The sequence below is a fragment of the Rana temporaria genome, chromosome 4 (assembly GCF_905171775.1).
Source record: "Rana temporaria chromosome 4, aRanTem1.1, whole genome shotgun sequence".
Taxonomy (NCBI): Eukaryota; Metazoa; Chordata; class Amphibia; order Anura; family Ranidae; genus Rana; species Rana temporaria.
This window is the reverse complement of record NC_053492.1, coordinates 277,587,179-277,614,669: the sequence shown is the minus strand read 5'-3', so window position 1 is coordinate 277,614,669 and position 27,491 is coordinate 277,587,179. Positions and strand designations below refer to the sequence as shown.

The following is a 27,491-nucleotide window of genomic DNA, read 5'->3' as shown; positions in this document are numbered from 1 at the left end:
TGTGCCGATATTGTGGCACCAGCTATCACGGATCTCATAAACCAGTCATTCAAGGAAGGCATGGTGCCAACCTTACTGAAACAAGGCATAATCAAACCAATTCTAAAAAAAAACACCCTTGACCCCCAAAGACCCAAACCATTGTCGACCCATAACAGGCCTAAATGTCTTCTCCAAGATAATGGAAAAAGAAGTTGTACAACAGCTACAACATCACTTGGACACCCATAAATTACTTGATCCGTTTCAATCGGGTTTCCGTCCTGGTCACGGAACAGAAACAGCACTACTCAAAATATGGGAGAACGCTCTCGAAGCAGCAGACGAAGGAGAATCTTGTCTTCTGGTACTGTTGGACCTAAGCACAGCATTTGATACTGTAGACCACAAATTATTACTGACTCGCCTAGCTGAAGTAGCTAGAGTTGCGGACTCGGATTTATCCTGGTTCTCCTTCTTGGAAAACCGATCACAAATAGTGAAACTAGGTCCTTTCACTTCTGAAAAACGCACAGTGTCATGCCGAGTCTCTCAGGGATCCCCCTTGTCGCCTGTATTGTTCAATATCTATCTCCGCCCTCTTTTTGAAATAATCAGTAACCAGAAGTTACTCTACCACTCCTACGCGGATGACACAAAACTATATTTTCGCATCTGCAACAATAAGGATCATTATCTCGGGACTAGAGAAATGCCTTACTTTGATAGAAAATTGGATGACAGAGTTACCTTAAACTCAACGGCTCAAAAACAGAACTTCTCCTGTTTCACGCTAACCGAAAGAGATCTCCCGCACCAACATGGACACCGCCGCCCATTCTGGGACAAACCATCTCCCCCAGCACCAAAGTCAAAAGTCTCTGAGTCATTTTTGACACCCACATGACAATGGATGCACAAATAGGGTCAGTAGTCAGCGGATCCCACCATCTGCTGCGCCTACTACATAGACTTGTTCCCTTTTATCCCGAAAGAAGACATAGCTGTCGTGGTGGGAACAATTATGAACTCCAGACTCGACTATGCAAATGCCCTTTACCTCGGACTCCCAAAATACCAAATGTCTTGTCTGCAAGTTGTTCAAAATACGGCCGCTCGACTCGTGACTGGAAAAAAAACATGGGAATCAATCTTGCCTTCACTGCGATCCCTTCATTGGTTGCCAGTAAAAGACCAAATTACTTTTAAGGCACTCTGTCTGACACATAAGTGTGTTCAAGGAAATTCCCCCTAAATATCTATTGGAAAAATTAAAAAGTCACAACCCCAATCGCGTTCTCCGATCCACCGACCAAAATCTACTCCAGATACCCAAAGCCAGATACAAGTCCAAAGGAGAACGAAGATTTGCAGTCCAAGGACCTAGACTATGGAACGCTCTACCAACCAGCATCCGAATGGAGGTGAATCACCTGGCCTTCAGAAAAAAACTCAAAACCCATCTTTTCTGAAGGCAAAAGGACAGTAGGGAACGGATACTAAGCGCCCAGAGGTGATTAAGTTTGCATGTGTTGCGCTATATACGTTTCTCACTCACTATCAGTACCTGGTAAAGCTTGTAGGAGATTTAATTTTCCCACAATTGTCCTATCAGGCTTCAGGACCCCTGATCCTCTGGACAGTGCTGAGTGTCCCTGTGCTGATCACATGCACTCTCCCAAGAAAATAAAAATTAAAAATCTCTAGCAATACACACCAATCTGAGCAAGTGCAGCCTGACTTCAGTAACTGTATTATCTGAACATGTTCTGGAGTCAGTGGAAGAAGGATCTCTGCATACAAGATCAAACAGCCTTTTTACACAATGCAGATGATTACCCCTTGGGTTCCACAGTGAGTATAACAGGCATGTTTTACTGCATATACACACAGATTTTACTGTTGTGGGTTTAGTAACACTTTAAGTGTGTATGAAGGAACATCTGTCCATAGACAAACAAAAAGAACAAAGTAGCAGGGACTCACACTAAAAGTTTGCTGAGGCAATAAAGGTGAGCATTGGAATGGAGAGAAGTCTTCTTGGTAGCCTCTGGGTAGGCCCAGGGATCATGGATGGTTTCTGCATCTTCCCAACGTGGGATGCAATGAGTGTTATGGAGCAGGCGAGGCAACTGGAATACTCCTCTCCTTGGGTGTATCTGAGATAATTCCCCAAGTATGTAGGAGTTTCATGCCGCTGTTGAGAGACGTGATAATGTGTGAGGCATCATTGCGGGGTAGCCAGATGGTGCCATTTGTGGGAAATCTTGTGATTTTGCAGCTCTTTTGTACTTGAATTCAGCTGTCTGAGTTTGAGGCCTCGTACACAGGGCCGCCATCAGGGGGGTACAGGCATTACACCTGTAAGGGGCCCGGAGGTCCCCAGGGGCCCGGATGGCAACCCCCTTTAAAAAAAAAAAAAAAAAAAAAAATTTTTTTTTAGAGGTCCGGAGGTCCCCAGGGGCCCGGAAGCCCCGGATGGCAACCCCCCTTTTTTTATAAAAAAAAAATTTTTTATATATATTTTTATTTTTAGCCCGGGTCCCGTAAGTAAACAAAGCCGCGATTGCGGCTGCTAAGCAACCACAAGCATGAGATCGGTGAATTTTTTTTCACCGATTTCATGCTTTCCAGCCTGGAGGAGAGATGTGGGGTCTTACTGACCCCGCATCTCTCCATAAAGAGTACCTGTCACACACATTCCTATTACAAGGGATGTTTACATTCCTTGTAATAGGAATAAAAGTGATAAAAAAAAAAAAAAATTAAAAAAAAAAGTGTAAAAAAAGAAATAAATATATATAAAAAAAAAAAGAAATAAAAATTTATTTTTTTAACGCCCCTGTCCCCGGTAGCTTGCGCGCAGAAGCGAACGCACACGCAAGTCCCGCCGACATATGTAAACGCCGTTTAAACCACATATGTGAGGTATCGCCGCGTGCGTTAGAGTGCCAGCAACAATTCTAGCACTAGATCTCCTCTGTAAATCTAAACTGGTAACCTGTAAAAAATGTCAAATCGTTGCCTATGGAGATAAAGAGACATTTTTTTTTAGAGGTCCGGAGGTCCCCATATATATATAATATTATTATTAAAGGGCCCAGAGGTCCCCAGGGCCCCGGATGGCAACCCCCCTTTTTTATAAAAAAAAAATATTTTTTTTATATATATTTTTTTTATATATATATTTTTTTGTCTTTATATATATTTTTATATATATATATATATATATATATATATATATTATTAAAGGGCTCAGAGGTCCCCAGGGCCCCATGTGTGGCCCCCTTTTTTTTAATAAATGTTTATTTTTTTATTTTTGTTATATATATATATATATATATATATATATATATATATATATATATATATATATATATATATATATATATATATATATATATATATATATATATATATATATATATATATATATATTTTTTTTTTTTTTTTTATTATTATTATTATTAAAGGGCCCTGGATGGCAACCCCCCTTTTTTTTCATAAATGTTTATTTTTAATTTTATATATATATATATATATTTTTTTTATTATTATTATTAAAGTGCCCAGAGGTTTATTTTTTTCAGTTTTATTAAAGGGCCCAGAGGTCCTGGATGGCAACCCCCCTTTTTTGCAATTTCTTTATATATATATATATATCTATATATATATATATATCTATATATATATATATATATATATATATATATATATATATATATATATATATATATATATATATATATATATATATTATTAAAGGGCCCAGAGGTCCCCAGGGCCCCAGATGGCAACCCCCTTTTTAAAAAAAAAAATATATTTTTTTTTATATATATTTTTTATTTTTATTAAATGGCCCAGATGGCTACCCCTCTTTTTTATATATTTTTTTCTTTATTTCTTCGTTTTTGTGTAAAGGCCTTCTCAATCCGCGGCAGCCCCCCCCCGCTTCTCAATTTATGGTGGCAGCACCCCCCCCCGGTTCTCTGCTCCAGGGGGCCCATGTCTGAAGCTGTGTAAGGGGCCCCATAATTCCTGATGGCGGCCCTGCTCGTACACATGACAGAGTTTCTCGGCAGAATTCAGCGAGAAACTCGGTCAGAGCTGGATTCTGCCGAGAAACTCTGTCGTCTGTACACTTTTGGCCCGATGGAGCCGCCGAGGAACTCGTTGAGAAAATAGAGAACATGTTCTCTATTTTCTCGTTGTTCTATGGGAGAAGGCGGCCCGCCGAGCTCCTCGGCGGCTTCATCCCTGAACTCGACGAGGAACTCGACGTGTTTGGCACGTCGAGTTCCTCTGTCGTGTGTACGAGGCCTGAGAGTATGTTTGAAGAGATCCGTGAATAATTGTAAATTTTCAAAAGAATCGGGTAGTGATCGCAGAAATTTTATCTACAGAGAGTAGTTGCTCTTTCATCTGGAAAAAAATAACCCTTATTGGCACATTTCTGGGCACCGAATCTGCCAAATGGGCTGCCTTAGGGATGCTGTGGATACGATCAATCGTAAGTTCTATAGGGAAGATCTCGGGTAGAATGACAGACATGTTGCAAGCATAGGCCTAAAACTCGTTCTGCAAGAATGACTCCTGTATCCCCTTTAATTTGAGGTTATTACGCCGAGACCTGTCTTCAAGGTCTGCAAGTTCAGCCTTTATCCACAAATTATTTTTCTATAGTTTCTTCATATGCATCCACTAGGTCATTAACCTCCCTGGTGGTATGATTATGTCAGATTTTTGATGCTGAAAGCGGTACATTGTTTTGCATTGAAATTTGGCATTTTATATTGTAGGCCTGTAATTCTTAGGAATAACACACTTAAATCTGTCCAAGCAAGAGACTAGTAGACATCCCGGGTATTCTAAAGTTTGAAACACAAAATCATAAATTATGATATAATAAATAGTGTTGAGCAGAATACGCCATATTCGATTTCGCGATATATCACGAATATATAGCCGAATATTCGAGAAATATTCGCTAAATTCTAATATTCGTGATATTTTATCGAAATGAAATGATTGCGAAATTTCGCTATTGCGAATGCGAACATAATTGCGAAATTTCGGTAGGAGCACTCTGATTGGCTCAGAATATTCTTGATATTTTATCGAAATTTCGCAAAATGCGAATGCGATATTTATTGCGGAATTTCGACAAATGCTGTAGGAGCACTCTGATTGGCTCAGAATATTTGTGATATTTTATCGAAATTTCGCAAAATGCGAATGCGATATTTATTGCGGAATTTCGACAAATGCTGTAGGAGCACTCTGGCTCAGAATATTCGTGATATTTTATCGAAATTTCGCAAAATGCGAATGCGATATTTATTGCGGAATTTAGACAAATGCTGTAGGAGCACTCTGATTGGCTCAGAATATTCGTGATATTTTATCGAAATTTCGCAAAATGCGAATGCGATATTCATTGCGGAATTTCGACAAATGCTGTAGGAGCACTCTGGCTCAGAATATTCGTGATATTTTATCAAAATTTCGCAAAATGCGAATGCGATATTTATTGCGGAATTTCGACAAATGCTGTAGGAGCACTCTGATTGGCTCTGATGCAGAAGAAGGGCGAAGAAAATAATCGCGCGATATTCCTATTGCCGAATAATCACATTGCGATTTTTCGGCAATATAAAATGATCGGTTCAGCTACTCGGCCCAAGGTCTCTAATCATACCAGCAATGCTTTTAGACGTCGATGGAGATCTCTAGGATGTGATCTGTTCTAAAAATAAAATTGAAAAAATCCGAATATTCTGAATAGCGAATATTGACCGCGAAATTCGAAATATTCGCGAATACTCGAATATGCCATATTCGAGCCGAATATTCGCAATACGAATATTCGTGAGCAACACTAATAATAAATAACTATAAATAATTATAACAAATACTAATATAATAATGATAAAATGTATTCAATAATGTAATCAAATCAAAAACAGACATTTGCTCAGTTGCAGAATTGTAGCTGTCATTACTTTCAGTGTTTGATGACGAATTTCCACACAAATCACTATTGCTCAATTCTGCAAGTGATTCTAATTTATTATCACTGTTTTCTAGCTGGTCTGAAACTGCTTTTGATGTAAAGGGACACTTTTTGGTTGATATGGACAATCTCAAGTTTCCAGGCAGAAAGAACAGTGGGCCATATTCTTATACATCTAAGGCGGCGGAACGTATGTACTTTACGTTACTCCGCCGCAAGTTTAAGTGGAAAGTGCCTGATTCACAAACCACTTACCTGTAAACTTGCGGCGGCGTCGCGTAAAGTCCACCCGCGTAAGCCATCCTAATTCAAATGATCCTGGCAGGGGGCGTGGATCATTTAAATTAGGCGTGCTCCCGCGCCGATCATAATGCGCATGCTCCGTCGGGTAAATTACCCGACGTGCATTGCGCTAAATGACGTCTCACGGACGTCATTTGTTTTGACTGTAACGTAAATGGCGTCCAGCGCCATTCACGGACGACTTGCGCAAACGACGTTAAATTTTGAAATTTCGACGCGGGATCGACGGCCATACTTAACATTGAGTACGCCACCTAGGGGGCATCTTTATCTTTACGCCGCTTATCGCTTACGGAAACGACGTTAAAACACTATGGCGGGCAAGCGTACGTTAGAGAATCGACGTGACTAGTCATTTGCATATTCTACGCTGACCACCTAGCGGTCAGCGTAAATATTGCAGCCTAAGATACAACGGCGCAAGCCGTCGTATCTTAGGCATGTTTAAGTGTATCTCAGTTTGAGAATACACTTAAACATAGGAAACGGACTTACGTAGGCGTATTTGCTGATACGCCTACGTAACTTGTTTAAGAATATGGCCCATTATATTTTATATAAAAGTGCATGCAGGGCACTGGACAAAGCATTAGGGACAAAAGGGATGTAAAAGTATTTTATACTGTAATGTAATCTGTAAGATTACAGTGTACTGTATGTGTTATGTGTTTTTCACTTTTTGAATTTGGCGCCAGGCTCCGTCCCTGTGCGTCACAACGGTCACAGGGAATGGAACCTGGCACTGTGATAGATTAAGTGGAGTACACAGCCTGGGGACACAGCGGGGAGACATTGCAGGATCCTGAGGACAAGGTAAGTAACTTTGCCTGGATCCTGTGATGCAATCCCGAGTGTGGCTCGGGGTTACTGTTTTTGGTAATGAAGATTCATTCCGAGCCACACTCCTGGATTATCGCTAGGGAGGTTAATAGTCTCAGTGCATTTGCCCATTTTGTTTTACACATATTGGACTTCATTCACGAAGCTGAATGGGGAAAAAAAATTTGCCCACAATTAAAAATGTGGAAAAAAAATGCGTAGGGTCTCCCCCAAATTGTTTAATCTGTTAAGGTGTGGGCGGCCGCCGACGTCCTTAACAACCAGTAACTGTTATGGTTATTAAGGTAGCATGTCCTTAACAACCGATGAGTTATCAGCTGTCATCCCGGTCCCCCCCCCCCCCGCTGACAGCTGGATGGAAAAAATAAATAATTGTCCACAATGAAAAATTAGGGTGAAAAAAATCTGTGGTGTATCCCCCAAATCCATATGTCGCGGTAGCCGGTGTATTTATTTACAGTAGTAAAAAACGCAAAATTAAGGAGTGGGTGGCCACCGGCATCCATAACAACCAGTAACTGTCATGGATGTTAAGGAGCGGACAGCTGATGTGTCCTTAAAGGGTCACTAAAGGAAAAACATTTTTTTGCTGAAATTACTGTTTACAGGGTATAGAGACATAATAGTTAACTGATTCCTTTTAAAAATTATTAAAAATAGATAAAAACCAATCATATAATGTACCTACAGTTTAGTTTCGTTTTTGCTGTTGTTTCCTGTCTCTCTGATGTACAGAGCCAGAGAGCAAATAGAGGGCAGTGAAGGTTTTGCAAAACGAAACTGGATTGGTGCTGAAGAGTTTTAGACACACAGTAATCACACCTCATTGATTAGTCACCACAGTGAGAAATCTCCCAGTACTGTGGTGATCAGGAAACAGACAACCAGGAAGTGTCCAGAATATCAAAGGAAACAGACAACCAGGAAGTGTCCAGAATATCAAAGCAAAAACGAACAATGAGGACATGAAACCAGGACTGCAGTAAGTTAAAGGAAGATATTTAGCTAAAAAAAAATCCTTTAGTGACCCTTTAATGACTGATGAGTCATCAGCTGTCAGCAGGATTCCCCGCTGACAGCTGAGTGAAAAAAAAAAGAATTACCCACAAAATAAATGTGTGGGGTCTCCCCCAAATCCAGGACCTTTGGGTCTGGTATGGATTTTGAGGGAAACCTCCACACCAATATTTTGAAAAAAACAAAAAACGGCATGGGGTACTTTCAAAATCCACACTAGACCCTTATCTGAGCACCCAGCCCAGCAGCTCAGGAAAAGGGAAAGAGGTGCAAGCTCTTCCCCCCTCATTTACCATACCAGGCCACATGCCCTCACATGGCTGGGTCTGTGCACGGGGCTTATTGGAATATGGAAGCCCCATTTTAACAAGGGGGGGGGGGTGCCAGATCCCAGCCCCCCATGTGAATGAGTATGGGGTACATAGTACTCCTATTCATTCACCAAGAAAAAAAAAGTTTAGTGTAAAATAAAAAAATAGAAAGTAGGCAGTTTTTGACAAGTCCTTTGATAAAAAATAAAATAAATGTGTGATGTCACTATCTGGGGCATGTTAGTTTGTAGCCAGTTTGGGCAGCAATCTTATGTGTGTGGCTCAGACAAACTGTCTCTGTCCAGTCTCTTTGGGAGCAATCAGCTGGCCGGGAGGGAAACCAAGAATGCTTGTTTACCAAAAAGTTGGATTGTGCCAGCACACCCTGTATCCCTTATATGTCTGTGGCCACCTTTAGAAAAAGGTGTTGCAGAGTTTTTACGTGAGATTTTATTGTACTAATAAAGTATACTTGCCATATATTTGTATGAAGGCTAATTCATTTTGTGTTTGGAAATACTGTAAAAAAAAAAGCCATGACAAAAAGAGCAATATACATACAAAGTGCAGTTACTCATAGATAGTCAGAAGACATCAATGACTGAAGTAAATTCAGTTCTGCGTGATTCTTTGTAAAGGTTTTTTTTTTTTTTTTTTTAATGTGCACATTCCTATTACACTGCTTTACTTTTTTGAAGAGACCTGTAGGTGAACTGGTAATTTAAAGGTACACTACAGCTAGATACTAAAGTCATGTCCTAATTTTCATCCTGCCGTTTATCTTCAGTATGGCTGCCGTGCTGATTAAATCTTTATATTTTCAAGATCTTTAGAATTTTTTGACATATGATTTTATGAAAATCTGGGCAGGTGTGTTTAATGGATCGGTCTGAGCTCAGCTCAGCTTTTTGCCTAGGTTTGAGCATAAGGGGATGTGATGTGACATCCAGGGCTGGACTGGGACAAAAATTTGGCCCTGGACTTCATCCAGACTGGCCCACTTTGACAGGTCTCTCCCACAGCGGCAGGACAACTCCCGCACCCCTCCCCCCCGGCCACCCAAGCCCCCTCTCCCCCTTCACTAGCCACTAGCCGTTTTACTTTTTTCGAGTACAACGGCTGGTACTGGTACTCTTATAGGCAGTACCAGTGGGGAAGCTAGACATTATTTCTCCCGGGCAAAGAATCAGTTTGGTGCCCCCCCTTATGGGACAAGATTAGGCAGAAGTGAGAAACTCCCAGGCCGATGTCACTGAAGCCGGCCCACTGAGCCATCGGCCCACCGGGAAACTCCCTGTAGTCCCAATGGCCAGTCCATCCCTGGCTACATGCCAGAGGAGTGCAACAATTCAGATGACTTGGATGGCAAGGAACTCTTCATCTCTTAATCAGATTAAAGTGTATGCATGCCCAAAATGTTTTATTCATATGGATAGCATAGAGAAGAGTTAAAAAACCCTTTCAGATTTTTGTCACTTTCTGTGTAACTGCTATTTAGATGCATTTTTTCTCCTTGTCTTGGTGGCCAATGTAACAGGGACTGAATGTAATGAAACATCCAACATTTGACACCATAACAAGAGGTTAGGGGAATTTTTCCAATGGGTACATCTGGTTTGGTGACAACGGTCTAAGAGGGAAAATCCACTCACTTTGTAGAGATTCCTTTTTTTAAACATCATGTTGCATCTCCCCAACATGAACCCTTCCTGACTCTATCAAGACTGAGAATAAAACATTTTTGGTTGGCTGTACATATACTTTGAAAGTATTGTCTGTGTGTTCAATTTAAATCACTGTATTGGTAGATTAGTACATTTCATTATTTCTCTGCATTGAGATAACCTTAGAAGGCAGGAATAATGAGGAGATAACGTGGCAGGCATAGAACAGTTGATGTAAATATCTAATGAATACAAATCCCTATGGCAGGTAAAACAGCTCTCATATATGTGTTTCATCTATGTAATTAGTTATTCCATGGTGCATAGGTAACTGGTCTAATTATTTAGAAAAATAAAAAAAGGGCTAGCTTGCTTGCAGTCCCCCATTTTTTCAGGTTATTTGCGTTTGTGCTTGCTGTGCTAGGTGCCATTTGCTGGTGTAATTTTTTGTTTACCAATATGAACGAAAAAAAACAACAACATTTGCTGGTGCGATTTTTATTTTTATATTTTTTCAATATAAACTAAAAAATTATGTGAAATTGAAGATAAAATGGGTTAGGTTGAGATACTAAAACTAAATGTTTTCTAGACATATCATAAATCTGTTATCTTGTTGCGCATGTAAAGTGGATTCTTCAACTTTTGATAGCTCAGAGTTTCTACTTTTTTCCTGTTATTTCCTGGTATGTGACACTACATCAGTATGCACAAATCATAGAAGACCCAAGCTAGTCACTCAGATCCAGTACTGATTTACAATAAAATATTTATTATTCTAGAGTCACACAATCCAAAAAAGCCTCATCTTATCAAAGTATATATAAAATCTCTGAAATCAAGTTATCTAGCTGGATGGGTTTAATCTTTTTCCTCTAGTATATTATTTATATATATATATATATATATATATATATATATATATATATATATATATATATATATATATATATATATATATTGTAATATGGGGGTGTTTAACTCAAGTGGTAAATGCGTTTTTTAGCGAGTCCACGGCAGTTCGTTGTCAGTTTTGAGGGCATGGCAGCCCATTTTTATTTAAAAGGAAACAAAATAAAAGTTCACACATAGGATTTCCCACGCAGGGGTTCTTCTCCAGTACAGTTCATATCATCAAAAATACTAAGCCTCCTGGCTCCTAGGCTTACTTTGCCGTGCTGTTACCTGTTAAACCTGACCCACTCCTGGCCTCAACAGGATTCTCCAGCCCACTGTCTCCCAGACTTCAGGACTTCCTTCAGCCCCCCTTGGACTCGCTAGCCACCTCAGGTCTACCAGCCTCCAAGTCCGTCAGGCACGAAGTCCCCCCACACCAGGGATGTAGTCTTCCACAAGGCAGACAGCTTTCCACACACAGTGTCTTGAAACAGCAGCCAGCTGCACACACTCCACCTTCCTCCTTCTTCTGACTCTCCCCAGCCCTTTATTATATATGAGCTGTTTGAACCTGGGCACACACCCTGCAGGCTATCTGTAAGCTCTGGACACAGGGTTGGAGATCCTGTGTCCATTTCAACACCATCTTCATTTTTATTGGGACAGAGCCTCGCTCTGCCACAATTATATATATATATATATATATATATATATATATATATATATATATATACACACACACACACACACACACACACACACACACACACACACACACACACACACACACACACAGATTATTTATTCAAATATAGAAAATGTTATTTCATGTTAAAGTGTAAAGGGCATGCCATTTAATTAACAGACAAAACATGTTCATTTTTAAACATGAACTGGTTTCATCACAAGCTGTTGATTTACAAGAGACATCTAGAGCAGTGGTCGTTAACCCATTGCTAGGCTGCAGACTCCACCCTCCCCAGGCCACCAGCTACCTGCAGATCCTCCCACCTCCTATAGTGCTTCCCAGAACCCATAGCACCACCCAATTTGTCATAGTGGTCCATTGTGCCCCTCAATCTCCCACAATGCCCCCAGGCACCTGACAACTTGCTGTAGAGCCTCCACCCCCTTCCCACACACATATGGGGTTGATTTACAAAAAGCAAACGGGCTGTTCACTTTGCAAAGTACAGCTTAGTAAATCAGGTAAAGCTTCACTTTGCAAAGAATACCCAATTGTATGCAAGGAAGGTAAAAAAAATGTATTTTTACTTGCACATGCTTGGATGATGGAAGTCAACAGAGCTTCTGCTCATTTACTAAGCTCTGGAGCAACTACTCTTTCAGAGTGTACCTGCACTTTGCGAAGTGCACAGTTTATAGAAAATCAACCCCATAGTGTCTGTAGCTTCCAACAGTGTGCCACGGTACCTCCTAGTCCCCGCAGTGCACTCAGTCTATCACAGAGCTCCAACCTCTTGGCGTGACCCAAATCCACCTCCAGAGACTCTATCCTCCACAGATACCACCCTTAGCTACATCCAGGATCCCCTAGTGAGCCACCAAGGCTGCTGCAGAGTTCCAAAACGTCCTTCAGAAGCCCCCCCCCCCCCCCCCCAGTGACACTTGGCCCCATCTATCGCCTTCTAGCCTTTCAATAGATATTGTTTTTATTTCCATACTGTTATTGTGTTAGCATAAACTTTTAGGCCACGTACCCACGGTCTGACAAAACCGATGAGAATGGACCGAGGTTCAGTTTCATCGGTCCAAACCGACCGTGTGTATAGCCCATCGGTCTGTTGTCCTTCGGTCCAAAATTTTAAAACCTGCTTTAAAATCGAACCGATGGCCCGCTGCCCGATCGGTCCAAACCGATGGTTAGTACAGAAAGCATCGGTTCATAACCCACGCATGCTCAGAATCAAGTCGACGCATGCTTGGAAGCATTGAACTTTGCTTTATTCAGCACGTCGTGTGTTTGACGTCACTGCATTCTGACCCGATCGGTTTTTGGAACGATGGTGTGGCCCGTCGGACCATTCTCATCGGTTTGGAACGACCGTGTGTACGCGGCCTGAGATTTACATTTTTTTGTTTTGTTTTACTGCTGGGGCAATATAACATTTTGGAATAATTTACCAGGTCCTGGTCTGGTAAATAAAAACTTCTGATCTAGAGCAGCCGTTCTCAACCGGGATGCCACCTAAGGTCCCCAGGGGGTGCTGTGGCAGCCTGCTTGAGAATGGCATTCAGATTCGACTGAGCTCCCACTGCTTTTCTGAAGTGTACATTGGCACAATGGGTGCTCAATCCGGGCAACAGAAGGAGCAGCCCTGCCAGTGGGCCAGATCCTGCACCAATATCTGGATGAGCGAAAAGTCCAGGCAGATGGGGATGCTGAACTTGCTGTACTATTTGAGTGAAGGCAGGGGATATGCAGAGAGCACCAGCACCAAAACAGATGGCATCAGTGGTCTGCACCAAGTGAGGCTGACAAGATTGCACAGCCCAAAGGTGACAGAAAGGGACAGTGCCCAAAACAGCCTGCTCTGTACTCTGTTACATATAGGCTGCCATTGATGTGATAATTAGGTATAGGTGTCTCCAGGTAATGGTGAAAGTCATGGAGAAGCTGTGTGTTTGCCTACTGACAAGGACAGATAATTAAGAATTAATGGCACCCCTGCATGTCTGGTAAAGAGCAGCATGTTCGTCTGTGTGTTGGGAATATGATTGATTTTGCTTGCGTACCCCAGCAGTACTGTGAACCAAGCTGTAGTCTGGGGTGCCTCAAGGCCAAAAATACTTTTCAAGGGTGTCTCGACTGGAAAAAGTTTGAGAAACACTGATCTAGAGGATCTGTTAGTTAACGTACTATTGAACATAGAGGTTTTATATATGTTTTCATTTTGAAAACCTGAAAATCCATATTTACTTTGCAATTTCACTACATAAATGGACATGTGGGTAGAAATGTATTTTTCCAATTTACTGCAAATGTTCTCTCCAATGTGTTAGCACTGAAATTGTGGCTGTTATTATTTTACACAGAGCTTTCTTCTTTTTTTTTTACCATTTCCAATACTCTCACTGCCTCTGGTTTTTCTCTCTACTTTGTTGCTGTTTTCTGTGGTCCAGTGGTGCCATTTGTGTACTCACTCATGTTCCTCAGTGATTATATTTGTTCTTCTTATGTGCCCTGTACGATAAGATAGCTAGTTCTTTCATGTATTCCTTGTCTTTTCCTGTTCTTTAACCCTTGACTGCTTTTCATGCTAGACTTTTCAAATCATTTCACTACTTTAAAGCTAAAGTTTAGGCAGGAAAAAGTTCCCTGCAGCTTTAGTCGCATCAAATACCTGTGCTGCAGAACAGCAGTATAGATAGTTTTATGGGGACATACCCACTCCTTCCTTCACCTCCATTATTGATTGCTCTGCCGGTAGCACCATCTGTAAATGGCAGAAGAGTATGATCAGTCACAGGATTATTTGCCCTATTCACAGAGGGCCGGATTCAGATACGAGTTACGACGGCGTATCTCCAGATACGCCGTCGTAACTCTGAGTGTGCGGGTCGTATCTATGCGCCTGATTCTTAGAATCAATTACGCATATATTTCCCTAAGGACCGACCGGCGTAAGTCTCTTACGCCATCGTATCTTAGTTGCATATTTACGCTGGACTCTAGGTGGCGCTTCCGTATATGTATGTAAATTAGGTAGATATGCCGATTCAGAAACGTCTGTCCGCTCGGCGCATTTTTTTACGTCGTTTACGTAAGGCTTTTTTTAGTTGTAAAGTTACCCCTGCTCTATGAGGCGTAGCCAATGTTAAGTATGGACGTCAGGCCAGCGTCGAATTTTGCGTGGTTTACCTCGTTTGCATAAGTCGTTCGCGAATAGGGCTTTGCGTAAGTTACGTTCACGCCGAAACCAATGAGGCTTTGCGGCGTAATTTGGAGCATGCGCACTGGGATACGTCCACGGACGGCGCGTGCGCCGTTCGTAAAAAGCGTCATTTACGTGGGGTCACGAGTAATTAACATAAACACGCCCATCTCCTCCACATTTGAATTAGGCGGGCTTACGCCAGCCCAGTTACACTACACCGCCGTAACTTACAGCACAAGTTCTTTCTGAATACGGGACCTGCCGCTGTTACGGAGACGTAGTGTATCTGAGATACGCTACGCCCGCCAAAAGATACGCAAATGTATCTGAATCCGGGCCCGAGTGTGTTAATCTTAGTGTAATCAATGAAAAAACATTTCTCAATGGAGGAGGAGGAAGGAGAGGGCATATCCCTGTCGGGCCATCTGTACTGCTGTTCTGCCTAAAGACCTAAAGCTGTTAACCATTGTAACACCAGATGTTCAGAGACAGGAAGAGGACAGGCAGCACTGAAATGAAGATTTGTCAAGGATCCAGGTGCATGCATGTGAGACACCGCTTTAGATGTGCGTGATGTGAATAAAGTTGCAGATATTTTTTCAAAACAAAACACGGTTAATAATAAGATGCCGCTAAGTACATATGTAAAGTCCTAACTAAACGGTCAAATACAATCGATTTGAGCATTCAGTTTTGTAATGGCATGATTAGGGTATGTTCAGCTTTGTTGTGACATAACTGAGGAATATTTGTTCAAATAGTGAAATCAGTTGGAGACCTTTCACCCATCTCACCTCAATATTAACCCAGTTTTTTTTTTATTAGAATATGCACAAGGACATTTTGTAGGGCATTGTAAAGCAAGCCTAGATTTCAATGGCTTGCAAGAAAACTAACCGTTGATTGGTGCTATAGTTAACAACATCTGCCTTTATTTATTCATATTTCAAATAAAATTGCCCTGATTTCTACTGCCATATGCCCCTCTTTACAAATAAATTGCCTATATAATATAAGCATTTAGGCGCTATGCTTCCTTGTTTGGTTTTGAAATCACAATTCAGTGTGCTTATAGTCTTCACTCGGTGGTTTTGTTTCTTTTGCATGTCTTTGTCCCCACGGCACTCTTCCAGAACACAATATTAATTTTTAATAAATAGATTTCAGAGCTGATTAAATATTCATTAAACATAAGAAAAATCATTAAAATGAAATATGGTAATTCGATTCTAAAGGGGTTGGTAAATAGATTTACCGTTAGGAATAATAATTCATGAACCCATTTGTTAGTAAGGAGTACTCAAGGGACCCTAAATACTAGTCCAATAATAAAGTTTTTTTTTTTTTTTTTTTTTTTTTTTTTTAGTAAGGCCTAATTCTTTATTATAGCTATAATATCAAATGTATGCTGTACCTATGGATGTATACAAGTGGCTTAGGGACCCTCGTGCATCTGTGTAACTAGGGGTGGAAGCGCAAACTCCTACTAGGAATCCTCTTGCTGCTATGTTTGTGTATGTGTTTTTTATGCGTGTGTGTGTTTTTATGCATTGCATTAAAACTCATATATTTTTTTTTTTTTATCATGACATTTTTATTGCAAAGGGTTAGCCAGTCATACAGAAAAAGGCAAACTTTAACCACTTAAATACAGAGCACTTTCACCCCCTTCCTGCCCAATTTTCAGCTTATAGCGCTGTTGCATTTTTAATGACAACTGTGCAGCCATGCAACACTGTACTGAAATGTATATCATTTGGTTTCCACAAATAGAGCTTTCTTTTGGTGGTATTTGATCACCACTGGATTTTTATTTTTTTGCTGAAAAAATAAAAAACACAATTTTGAAAAACAAACGTTTCTGTTATACAATTTTGTAATTAGTAGGTTTTCTCCTTCACTGATGGGCACTGATGATGAGGTGGCACTGATATACAGCACTGATGGTCACTGATAGGCCGTACTGATGAGGGGGCACTAACAGGCATCACTTATTGGCACCCCTTATGGGCACTGATTGGCATCCCTGGTGGGCTCTAGTGGGCATCCCTGATGGGCTCTAGTGGGCATCCCTGGTGGGCTCTAGTGGGCATCCCTGGTGGGTCTGTACTGATAATCAATGTGCTGATTATCAGTGCAGACTCCGCTACTCGCGCCTTGTCAGTGCAAGTAAAGGAAAAGCCAATATGCAGCACTTCCTGGTTACCATGTGATGAGCTGTGATTGGACACAGATAATCACATGGTAAAGAGCCTACATTATTGGCTCTTTACCGGGATCAGAGATGCTGTGTGTCAGAGCCACACACTGCACTACCGATCGCCGCGCTGTGCGCACTCATGGGCGCGTGCAAATGGCTTATCCTGCTGGACATCATATGATGCCCAGTCAGGATAACTTAACGACTTTGTGGCTGTCACTTTGCTATATGACAGGCTGGAAGTCATAAAGCATACTAGAAGTACAGTCGATATATGAATCAAGTCAAAGATGAGGCTTCCAAAAAAGTCCACTAGGAGCTTAACTGCATCATAGTATCATAGAGATCACCATGGGTAACAAATGGCTTATTTACACATTTATAGAAATAAGCATATTACAAATATTAATAGAACTTGACAACAGAAACTTAATTGTCTTGCCCCAAACCATCAGAATGCCTTTGAAAGCTTACGCCTTGACAACTGAATTCTAGGTTTAGATTCAAAATAGAAAGGTAAAGGGGAGGAGACCCCAAGCAAAAGGAGAGACGGTAACAGAGACCGGAAAAGAGACAGAGAAAATATGAAGGAAGAGGAGAGAGAGAAAATAGAGAGTAAAAAAAAAAAGGGTGGGGGGAAGCCAAGGTGGTGGGCAGGGAAGAAGAGAAGGTAAGACACATAGTGTGCTGGTACTTGCTTACACGGGCTGACACAGGTGTGTTTGGAATTCTGCAGATTCCTTATAATCAATCCAACAATACGAAGTCCTTGTAAATTTGGACATCTTATCCTGAGAAATGTGGATCAACTCTTCCATCTTCTCCATATGAGTAATCATATAGAACCATTCATAAATCGATGGGACAATTGTGGAGCGCTAATGGCTCGATATTCCTAGCTTAGCAGCGCTAACCATGCACATCGCCAGTGATTTGTTGTATACATGTTGTGACAGGGAGCTGTGGTGCAATAGAAATTGCACCGGGGTGTAATTCAAACTATAAGAGAAAACTTTGCAAATAATACTTGTTTCCAAAAGGGCTGAAGAATGGGGCACAACCACCACATGTAGAGTATGGTGCCAAGAGATTGGAGATGGTAGGATAAAAATTATGAATTCTAGATTGGATCTGGTACCACCGAGAAAGGACATTATTTCTGTTTTCTTGAATTGCATCATTAGACGAGCATGAAATGTGATTACAAAAAAAGACCCACTACTATCTGTACTACATCTTTAAAATGGAAAGTAATGTCAGGTTTACTTTTTAGTAAAAGGCCCCAGAACCCTGCAGACTGTGAGTTTGTGATAAGCAAGCAACTTCTTTAGACCAGCTCTGCCCCCTCCTTCTGCACCTTGCTTTTGGCTAGTGAGGCTACTCAGCACAGCCATTGGCTTATAGTAAGATCTAGGAAGCAGGAACAGGTGGGTGTTTGTCAAACAGGGTGACACAGGAGGTGACTGCCTTTTTCCTGCCTCACCAACTCATTGATCCTGCAGCATTAATCCAAGAAATAGGTGCCACATGCAGGCATGAGGTTAGTGCTATACAATTCAAACAGCAGATATAACTGTTTAGTATGGTCTTAGGAAACTGGGGAGAACCTTTACCGAGAAAATCCATGTACCTTGAAGTGATTGTAAACCCTTACATATACCCAGTAAAGTGACGGGCCTTAGGTGATAAATAGAGATGAAACAAATCCTCCTACATAAGCTGTACCTATTTATCCGCAGTATTGACTTCTCTACATCTATTCAAAGTGCAGAATTCATAAAGCTTGTCTGAGATATCAGAAAAAAGGGGGCAGGGAGCTGAAGTAGCTAAGATAGAACACGAAAGACACATAGCGGAGGAGAGCAAAAAAAATCCCAATACATTCTTTAAGTATATAAACAGGAAAAAAGGCCCTGTAAAAAATGAGGAAGGGAATCGGGTTACAAACGATCGTGAGATGGCAAAGGTATTGAATTTATTATTTTCCTCAGGCTTCACAAGAAAATCGGGTAGGGGGCTTCAGTAACCAAAAATGCAGTGCTTATCTTCATGACACATCACAGGAAGTACCCTCATGGTTAACAGAGGACAGAATTAGAAATAGACTTGAAAAACGTAACAATAATAAGTCACCGGGACCAGATGGTTTGCACCCGACGGTCCTCCAGGAACTCAGTAATTGCCAGACCACTGTTCCTAATTTTTATTGACAGTCTACTGACTTGAATAGTACCAGCTGGTTGGAGAAAAGCCAATGTAGCACCTAAATTTAAAAAAGGGCCAATATACATTCCTGGGAATTACAGACCAGTTAGCCTAACATCAATAATATGCAAACTCTTGGAGTGGATGATACAAGACTATATACAAGATTTTAGTAAGGAAAACTGTATCATTAGCAGTAATCAGCATGGATTCATGAAGAATCGTTCTTGCCAAACCCATCTATTAACCTTCTATGAGGAGGTGAGCTGCCATCTAGATAAAGGGAGGCCCATAGTTGTGGTGTATCTGGATTTTGCAAAAGCATTTGATACAGTCCCCCATAAACCTTTACTGTACAAAATAGGGTCCGTTGGCATGGACCATAGGGTAAGCACATGGATTGAAAACTGGTTACAAGGGCGCGTTCAGAGCTTGGTGATAAATGGGGAGTACTCTGAATGGTCAGGGGTGGAAAGTGGGTCCCCCAGGGTTCTGTCTTGGGACCAATTTCATCGAATTTGTTCATAAATGACCCAGAGGATTAGGTAACCAGTTCAATCCCTGTATTTGCGGACAATACTAAGCTAAGCAGGGCAATAACTTCTCCGCAGGATGTGGAAACCTTGCAAGTATATCTAAAAAATGTATGGGGTGGGCAACTACATGGCAAATGAGGTTTAATTTGGACAAATTTAACCACTTCCCGCCCGGCCTATGGCCGATTTACGTCCGGGAAGTGGTTATGAAATCCTGACAGGACGTTCTAGAACGTCCTGCAGGATTTCATGCCGCGCGCGCCCGTGGGGGCGCGCATCGCGGCGATCGGTGATGCGGGGTGTCAGTCTGACACCCTGCATCTCCGATCTCGGTAAAGAGCCTACGGCGGAGACTCTTTACCACGTGATCAGCCGTGTCCAACCACGGCTGATCACGATGTAAACAGGAAGAGCCGCCGATGGCTCTTCCTCACTCGCGTCTGACAGACGCGAGTAGAGGATAGCCGATCTGCGGCTCTCCTGACAGGGGGGTTAGCGCTGATTGTTTATCAGCGCAGCCCCCCCTCGGATCGCCACACTGGACCACCAGGGATGCCCACCCTGGAGCACCAGGGTGGGCAAAAAAAAAAAAAAAAGCCCAAAAAAAAAAAAAAAAGTCTAAAAAAAAAAAAAAAAAAAACCATAAAGAAAAAAGATGCCAGTCAGTGCCCACAAATGGGCACTGACTGGCAACAATCAGTGCTGCCACCCCAGTGTCCATCAGCGCCACCCCAGTGTCCATCAGCGCCACCCCAGTGTCCATCAGTGCCACCCCACAGTGCCCATCCATGCCCAGTGCCCACCTAGCAGTGCCCATCTGTGCCACCCATAAGTGCCCATCTGTGCCGCCCATGAGTGCCCAGTGCCGCCCATGAGTGCCCATCAGTGCCGCCTATGTGTGCCCATCAGTGCCGCCTATGTGTGCCCATCAGTGCCGCCTACGTGTGCCCATCAGTGCCGCCTACGTGTGCCCATCAGTGCCGCCTATGTGTGCCCATCAGTGCCGCCTATGTGTGCCCATCAGTGTCGCATACCAGCGCCGCCAATCAGTGCCACCTCATCTGTGCCCGTCAGTACTACCTCATCGATGTCCATCAGTGCCATCTCATCGGTGCCCATTAGTGCCGCCATATCAGTGCCCGTAATTGAAAGAGAAAACTTATTTACAAAAAAATTAACAGAAAAAAATAAAAACGTAATTTTTTTTCCAAATTTTCAGCCTTTTTTTAGTTGTTGCGCAAAAAAAAAAAAATCGCAGAGGTGATCAAATACCACCAAAAGAAAGCTCTATTTGTGGGGAAAAAAGGACACCAATTTTGTTTGGGTGCAGTGTAGCATGACCGCGCAATTGCCATTCAAAGTGCGACAGTGCTGAAAGCTGAAAATTGGCTTGGGCGGGAAGCTGCGTAAGTACCTGGTATGGAAGTGGTTAAAATAATGCATTTGGGTGGCAAAAATATGAATGCAATCTACTCACTGGGGGGAGAACCTCTGGGGAAGCAAGGATGAAAAGGGACCTGGGGGCCCTAGTAGATGATAGGCTCAGTAATGGCATGCAATGCCAAGCTGCTTCTAACAAAGAAAACAGAATTTTGGCATGCATTAAAAAGGGGATTAACTCAAGAGATAAAGGGATAAATCTCCCGCTCTGCAAGACTCTGGTCCAACCGCACCTAGAGTATGCAGTCCAGTTCTGGGCACCAGTCCTCCGTAAATATGTGCTGGAAATGGAGCGAGTACAAAGAAGGGCAACAAAGCTAATAAAGGGTCTGGAGGATGTTGGCTATGAGGAAAGATTGCAAGCACTGAACTTATTCTCTCTGGAGAAGAGACACTTGAGAAGGGATATGATTTCAATTTACAAATATCATACTGGTGACCCCGCAATAGGGATACAACTTTTCCGTGAAAGGGTGTTTAACAAGATACGTGGCCACTCATTAAAATTAGAAGAAAATATTTTTAACCTTAAACTGCGCAGAGGGTTCTTTACTGTAAGAGCGGCATGGATGTGGAATTCCCTTCCACAAGCGGCGGTTTCAGCAAGGAGCATCAATAGTTTTAAAAACCTATTAGATAAGCACCTGAACGACCACAACATACAGGGATATATAATGTAATACTGACATATAATCACACACATAGGTTGGACTTGATAGACTTATGTCTTTTTTTTTTCAGCCTCACCTACTATGTAACTATCTAAGTTACACTCTGCAGAACTCAGTGAGGAGAGCTCTGAGAGCTGATTGGAGGGAAGGGACACCCCCTGCCCACTTCTGCACAGCACATAGGAACAGAGATAAGGCTGTCAATTTGCTGGAGTGCCCTCTCCTGTCACCTTTTTTCTCTTATGCCGCGTACACATGATTGGACATTCCGACAACAAAACCATGGATTTTTTTCCGACGGAATGTTGGCTCAAACTTGTCTTGCATACACATGGTCACACAAATTTTGACGGAAATTCCGATCGCCAAGAACGCGGTCACATACAACACTACGACGAGCTGAGAAAAAAATTAAGTTCAATAATTCCGAGCATGCATCAAATTGATTCCGAGCATGAGTCAAATTGATTCCGAGCATGCGTAGGATTTTTGTGCATCGGAATTGCATACAGAGGATCGGAATTTCAGACAAGAACTTTTCTTGTCGGAAAAATTGAGAACCAGCTCTCTAACATTAGTTGTCGGAAATCCCGACAGCAAATGTCCGATGGAGCATGCACACAGTCGGACTTTCCGACAACAAGCTCACATCGTGTGTACGTGGCATTGGTGTCAGGAAAACCTGTCAGAAGTGATTTATGCTGATTAACAGAGGAAGGAAGCAGCAGACAGAAATGACACTTGGCACTCCTAATTGAGACAAGTACACACTATAGAGGGATATGCTTTGTTCATATTTCATGTCTGAGGTTTACGGCTACTTTAACATATGAAGCCACTCATGAGTTATATTGAATTTATTCATTCCTTAATCTGCAGCATAAAATATATATGGGCTGTCTAAGTCACGGGAAAGCTGCCAATTTTTTTTCCTGCTGCAAGGCAACAGAGGCAGTTCTGAATATATGGGAAGACAACATAAGGCCAAGCTGAGGATGAAGCAAGCTGTAAATGCTAAAATCTTTTATGCCAGGTGTAAATTGGCTGTTATTACATTGAATGTAATTAAATTGTATCTCATAATAACTTTTAACTGTATGAATAATTAGGGCTTATGATTATTATGTTGTAAATTGTTCACAGTTTTTTCAATTCCCCTGGCTTTGGCTACTGATTTACTGATACAATATCTTGTCTGTACCGAGTGATTAAAGCTGGCTATACATGGGCAGATCTCTGCGAGCAAATTATAATAGGTCTCTCTCACTGTTATTTAATAAATATGCTATGCTAATCAATATCGCACCTCGTAGTTTATCCTTGACTTAGGTAGCATTCAGATGCATCTTGGCTTTGTTCCAATTGTAAAATGTGACTTGTGTTCAACTTACCTAATTTCGGGGGCCTCAAGTGTGGCTCTTGACATCAATAAAGAGCTAGAAAAAATGGAAAGGGAAACCCAAAAAAGGGACCCTAGGTCGGACTTTGATGACACAGTAAACAATTAAAGTTTAAAAATATTTTGCTTTGAGTGGCCACTCCCAACCACGTCCTCATCTGCCTGGAGCCAAATCTGTTGCGGGCACTCGGCTGTGCCTGAGAACTTTCCGTGGAACTGATACCATGTAAACAAAGAAAATCCTGATTCATTCAAGAAACAAAGACTGCAAAGATGTCTACAAAAGCTCCCATCTACCTGAAAAGAGGAAGCTGTAAAGGAAAACTAAGATGTGCTTTCTCCAGATATGATCAGTGGAGACTTTAGACACACTATTCATATTGGCAGTGGGGAAGGAGATGTTTTTGGGGATGTTTCCTTCCTGCAAGGTAAATTCCATCTCCTGCCTCAATCGCATCCTGGATCCTCCACCTCCTCTTCACCTGATGCAACCCCACCGCTCTCCCATTCAGAGGTGTCCTCTCCTATCCTAAAGAATGCCATCTCACTTCCTGCTATAGGAGAGCCACAAGCACTTTCCCTTCTGCAGGCTCCTCCACCAAAGCCACCAAGACTTCATCTCGAAGAGAAAAGTAGGACCCCATTCACAGAGATGGCTCCTTGTGGAGGATTTACAGCAGAGGGAAGGGAAGAAAGGTTTCTTGCTCATGCCGGCTCTCTGCTTTCCCTACATGTGGATTTGGGACCTTCCATTTTGGATGATGTGCTGCAAATAATGAAAAAAGAGTAAAGACAGATGGGCACCTTTTTGGGCTACATCAAAAAGTATTTTAGTTTTACACACTACAGAATGTCTTAGTTTTCTAAGTGGACACAAACAAGCCAATGCTGCCTAAGTATTTATACAGTGTTTATACTGCATATACTGATGCTGAGCATCTACACGCTGTATAGTTTTGGGACCTTTTACTGGAAGTAAACAGCATTCCATAAGGAATATTTACTGTATTTGCTGGCGTATAAGACTACCTTTTACACTTAAAAAAGATGGCAAAAAAGCAGGGGTCGTCTTATACGCCGGGCCTGCTGGATGTGTGGTAATACTTTATGTAGCTTTGGCTAAATACAGTATATTCCGCTTAGCCAATCCCGGTGAGCGATGTATTCAAATGAATACAGAGCCTGCTCGGATTGGAGTAACAACCTCTACCAATCCAAGCAGGCTACATACAGTAGCCTGCTTGGATTGGCTTTGAGAGTCAGAGAGGCGTGGGCTGATGATGTTACAGCCTCTGCCAATCCAAGCAGGCTTTGTATTCATTAATAGAATATATTGCTTGCCGTGATTGGCTCCAGCTCCAGCAAGAAGGAAGAAGAACATGGCTCCAGCTCCAGCAAGAATGAAGGAAGAAATATAAAGTGTCGGAAGCCTCGGAAGGGGGGTCGTCTTATACGGTGAGTACAGGCAAAAAATCTTAAAAAACTGTAAAATTAGGGGATCGTCTTATATGCCCGGTCGCCTTATACGCCGGCAAATACGGTACATTATACCTATAGAGTGGTACACCTAAAGCATATACAGATTTCTTTGTTACTAAGTGAGGTCATTCTTTAGTGTCTTCTTGCAGAAAATGTCACTTTGTTTTTTATTTATTTTATTCTTTTTATGATCAAAAGCTGTAAATTGTTTATTGGACCAAATACAGAACAATATTTAATGTTGGATGTCATTTATTTGTGCTAAGCTGTGAAATGTATTTTGGTTTACTCCTTTTAGGTAAATGTGAGAGGTTACTACAAAACGGAAACTCCTCTCGTCATCACAATATGTAAATATATTAAGTGGAAACATTCGGTAAAGGATACTGGACTTTAAGTTGTCAAGGAAATACGTAGAGTTACGTTATCTTTAGTACAAATAGTTTTTAACTTAGCACGTATTTATCCACCTGTACCACAGTTCACCTCCCACAAGAAATTGTCACTTGTTAATTTACAAGCATAGGAGTTTCCATGTCGTATTCTTATTTAGGTAATGCCTATACTGTAACAACTTTACACTGTATGTATAAAACTTACAAATATGTCTAAATAAAGATATTTTGCCAAGGAAATGTATTTTGGGGGACTTATGTGAAAATGCAAAAAAAACTAACGATTTAGATGTTTTTTTCCTCTTATTTCCAGCGTATTCATTTTTGAATCCCAAATAAATGAAACAAAGATGACCAGCATTAACCTCCCTGGCGGTAAACCCGAGCGTGACTCGGGGTTGGTTTTCAATGCTAAGATCGGTATCCCCGAGTCACGCTCGGGGTGGACGTGCAGCGGCGCGGCTTACCTTTCGCTGGATCCACAGGCAAGTTATTCACCTTGTCCCTGGATCCAGCGATGCCACCCCGCTGTGTGAGCGAGCGGGACCTCCTCGCTCGATTCACACTCTCCCCGTGTGCCGCCGATCTCCGTTCCCTGCGACGTTACGACGCACGGGAGCGGAGAGCGGCGCCAAATTCAAAAAAGTAAACAAACACTTTATATACAGTATACTGTAATCTTATAGATTACAGTACTGTATGTAAAAAATACACACCCCCTTGTCCCTAGTGGTCTGCCCAGTGCCCTACATGTACTTTTATAAAAATAAAAAATTTAATTTCTGCCTAAAAACTGTAGATTGTCCAAAAGTGTCCCTTTATGTCAAAAATGGTTTTAGATCAGCTAGAAAACAGCGATAATAAATTATAATCACTTGCAGAAATGTGCGATAGCGATTTGTGGGGAAATTCGTCATAAAAAAAAAAAATAATGACAGCGACAATTCTGCAACTGAGCACATTTCAGTGATTTTGAGTTGATTACATTATTGACTAATTTTTATTATAATTATATTATTATGTGTTATAATTATTTATAATTATTTATTATATTATAATTTATAATTTTGTTTTAAAAAAGAAATCATACCCGGGATGCCTACAAGACTCTTGCTTGGTCAGATTTAAGTGAGTTATTTCTAAAAATTACAGGCCTACAGTATAAAACGCCAAATTTCCTTGCAAAATAATTGTACCGCTTTTGGTACGTAATTCCAGACAGAATCATACCGCCAGGGAGGTTAAAACATCCGAAAAAAATATATATATATATATATATATATATATATATATATATATATATATATATATATATATATATATATATATTTTGTGTTTCTGAAACTTGGGCCCCTTTCACATTAAGGCGTTTTTCATGCGGTACAGCGCTTAAAATAGCGCTGCTATACCACATGAAAAAATTGTGCCCTGCCGGCTTCAATGGGAAACCGCGGTAATACCGCCCGCAATGCGCCTCTACAGAGGCGCATTGGGGGCAGTATTAACCCTTTATCGGCCGCTAGCGGGGGTTAAAACCGCACCGCTAGCGGCCGAATATCGCGGTAAATACGCCGGTATAGCGGCGCTAAAAATAGCACGGCTATACCGTCACCGCACCTCCACTGCCCAATGTGAAAGGGGCCATAGACATGTACATGGTATACAAAGTGACAGACAAAAATTGATTAAAAAAAAACATAATCAAAGAAAGATATGAGCCCAAGTGCATTAACGTGTTTCACTGTTAAGCTTCATTAGGACGCATTTGGGTTTTGCAAGAACAGAAACGGCAGGTCTCACTATCTTACAGAAGGATAACTCTTGACCAATATCTAATAAAATATGTATAGTCCAATCAGAAAATCAACTAAGGAAAAAAGGGAGCAAAAATGTACTATATTACCTTAAAAAAATTGGGAGGTGTGAGTCATATTTAGACACCCTGCTTGATTGCTCTAACAGTAAAATGGAGGTAATGGATATGGAAATTATTAGTAAAATGTCTATCTGTCTGCATATCTTTTTCTCTGACTTGAATTGTGCTTTAAACTGAAGAGCAGTATTTATTTGTGGTGCACTGTTTCCACTACCGTGGCAAGAAATCTATAACCTAGGTAGAAAGTGACGAATAAATGCTGAATAGACACTATGGGGGTTATTTACTAAAACCGAAGCGTGCAAAATCTGGTGCAGCTGTGCACAGAAACCAATCAGCTTCCAGTTTTTATTGCCAAAGCTTAATT

At 41.4% G+C, this 27,491-nt stretch overlaps 1 protein-coding gene and 1 pseudogene across 3 annotated transcripts in view; both read left to right on the top strand.

Moving 5' to 3' along the window:
- Positions 1-27,491, top strand: part of TBC1D32 (TBC1 domain family member 32) — a 552,992-nt gene that overhangs the window by 213,578 nt on the left and 311,923 nt on the right. The window lies entirely within an intron of this gene.
- LOC120937263 lies at positions 23,487-24,218 on the top strand (annotated as a pseudogene).